Source organism: Octodon degus, unplaced genomic scaffold (assembly GCF_000260255.1).
Source record: "Octodon degus isolate 3935 unplaced genomic scaffold, OctDeg1.0 scaffold00066, whole genome shotgun sequence".
Taxonomy (NCBI): domain Eukaryota; kingdom Metazoa; phylum Chordata; class Mammalia; order Rodentia; family Octodontidae; genus Octodon; species Octodon degus.
The window spans coordinates 3,679,049-3,682,009 of record NW_004524642.1 but is presented as its reverse complement, the minus strand read 5'-3'; the positions used below and the strand labels follow the sequence as shown (position 1 = coordinate 3,682,009).

The 2,961-nt window shown below is 47.5% G+C and overlaps 1 pseudogene; it reads right to left on the bottom strand.

Moving 5' to 3' along the window:
- Nucleotides 1–557: 557 nt before the first annotated feature.
- On the bottom strand, nucleotides 558–1,983 carry LOC101579455 (annotated as a pseudogene).
- Nucleotides 1,984–2,961: the final 978 nt, after the last annotated feature.

The following is a 2,961-nucleotide window of genomic DNA, read 5'->3' as shown; positions in this document are numbered from 1 at the left end:
ACTACTATGGAAATCAGTGTGGAGGCTTTTCCAAAAAAGCACTAAGACTAGATGTTTCATTCAACCCAGCTACTCCCCTTCTCAATATCTTCCTGAAAGAATTAAAATCGTCATGGCCATAGCAATATACCATATCCACGTTTATGGCAGCAGTTTGTAAAAGCTAAGTCTTGGAGACAGTGAAGATGCCTATTAAATGATGAATAGATGAGGAAGACGTGGGTTGGTTCTTTTTTCAATGCAGTAGAGTAGTTGGTCTTTTTTTATGTATAAAACGTCATTTATTAAGAAATTCATTCAATTACAAAATGACAAGACTGAGAACTCGAACAACTTGCAAAGAGTCTGTGTTAGGCTGGGGATAGGGCTCAGAGGCCCAGCGCCGGCCTGGCAGGCACAAGGTCCTGAGTTCAGTTTCAGGTACTACATTAATGTCGACGGGCCTCACAGATAAGACAAATCATTTATCTTGCTCATGAGTACATTTTTCGAGGTTCAGGATTAAAGGTTTTGATTTTTTTTTCTCTCTTTGCTGTTCTGGAGTCGGAACGTCGGGTCTTACTGCGCCAGGCAAGCGCTCTAGCGCAGAGCTTCACCCTGTCCTTGTTTGAGCTCTTTTCTCCTGAGACAGTGTCTTGCTGTGCAGCTCGGCCTGGCCGGGACGTGCAGCGATCCCCTGCTCAGCCCGAGCTTCGGGGCCACAGGCGGAGCCCACCACGCCCGGGCCTCTCTCAATCCTTAGGCTGTCCGACGGTAACCAGGCACCATTTATATTCTTTTTAGTGACCCAAAAACTGTGAGCGTGAGTCCCAACAGGAGCGGGCGCCTCTCACGTGCTGGGCAAGAGGGGCTTTCGGTACTTGCGCTGAGTCCAAACTCGGTACATGGTCGACTGCTTCCCTCGGTTCACCTGCAATCGTCGGCCCACCAGATTCTGCACCTTCTCCAGGCCTGCAGGGGTGCAAAGTGTGGCCACCTCATCTTGAGTGAAGAGGTAAACTCCGGTGCCAGCACCTCTCACGTAGAAATTTCCAGAGAGACACTGACCTAACCGGAGCTGGGCCACGTCGTAAGGCCATAATCCCGGAGAAGCATCATCCCTCGGGACTTCAGAAGCCTGCTCAGCCTGCTTAGAGCTTTCTGCATCTTGCTCGGAACAGCTGCTGAAAGAACAAATGTGAGCACAGCGACATCGTCGTCGTGCTCTCAGGCACCGGGAAAGGCTGGTCCTCGTCGCCGAGGTCATGAACCAAGGCGAAGCGGCGAGCCGGGTCGTAGTCTGAGTTTGTCTGGACTAGCTCTACAGCTCAAGAATTGGGTGGGGCCGAGGAGCGAGGCCGCTTGTGGGCACGCGTCTGCAGGGGGCGCGATTGCTGAGTCGGCCCTCGGAGGCTGTCTGCGCTTCCCGTCTCAGGCGGGCTGAGGAACGCGGGCGTTGTTCCCTGGTCAAGCCAGGTCCACCCTCAGTGCTTCGGCGGCCAGAGTCCACCTTGCTCGGTCTCCAAGAACAGATGCTTCAAGGGATTTTGGTCGCGCCGAGGTGCCAGCTCAGGGAACTCCGCAAGAAGCCGGTGTCCACCCCTGCTTCGCGGCGCACTCGCGCTGGGCGCTGTTGGCCTGCACCTTCCTCGCCGCAGCCTGCTCTGCCGTCCACTCCACGTCGTCCCGGACGCGCGACGGGGCGCCCAGGAAGCGGCTCCCGAACGGCTCCCTCCTCTGCCCGGCCCTGCGGCCATGCCCGAGGAGTTGGCCTTTGAAGGCTTCATCATCTCCTAGCCCTGAAATTCCATCCCCACATTGACCACATCTGCCCATACATTCCAAGTAATTTTTAATTTCTTTGATTTCTGACTGAAATCTTTGCTTAGACTCTAATTCTTTGCTAAACTGGTCATTTATATTTTGTATCATTTCGTTTAGCTTGTCTAGCTTTTTATTGGCGTCTTCTAAAAGTTCCTGTATTATTTTTGTTACTACATCCATTATCTATCTAGTTACAGTTTTTGATATCTGCTGTGGGCCACTTTGATCTGTCTCTCCACTTCCTCTAGTATCATTTTGGTTAACTTGGGGTGTGACCTATACTATTTTTCCCCTTACGACTCCTTGGATTGAGAAATGGACCTAGCAGCTGTTAAATTACTCTAAGAAGACAAATCTAAAAGTAATAGGAATCACTGATAAATCAGTAGACATAAAGAACTTGCTCAAAGAAATAATGGCAGAATATTTCCCGAACATGGAGAAAAAATAAACACACAGACAAGTGTGGCTTATAGAATCCCAAATGCCACAAATCAGTGGAAGCCTGTCTCTGTCCTGGAATCCTCAAGCAAATCAACTGCAGTACTAGCATGGGGTACTGACAGATCATGAGAACCAATCATGTATCTAGAGAAAAAGCTGCACAATTATAGTGAAAACATCAAGGTAAATAAGGTACTGACCCACAGCTAATATGCACTAAATGTGACAACTATATTCCCTCTCATTTTAGAAAAGCATTCAGTAGTAATTCTATAGAGTCAATCATAAAAAGACTAATAAAGTGTTATGGCGATACTATTAAAGATATAAGGGGTGAGGATGGGGATTGTAAGACAAAAATTAAAACCTTAAACGATAAGATATGAGGCATAGAAAAAAGGCCAAAGTGTCCTAAGAGGGTAGAGGGATGTTTATACGATTAGGTAGAGGCAACAGAAGCCTGATAAGAAATAGATGATACAACATAAAGAAGAAAAGAAATTATATGGTGAATCAAAATATGAAAGAAATAAAGGGGGACAAACTAAATGGACAAAGGAAAGGAAAGAAAAACACAGAAAGAACTAAAATCCCCGGGGTGTGGGGGGAGAAGGAAAAATGGGTTAGAAATGAAAAGAAGTGAAGGGAAAGGCCAAGAGAGAATTCCTCTACCTTCTATAAACTAGGGAAGAAAAGAAAGGAAAAAGAGGGGAG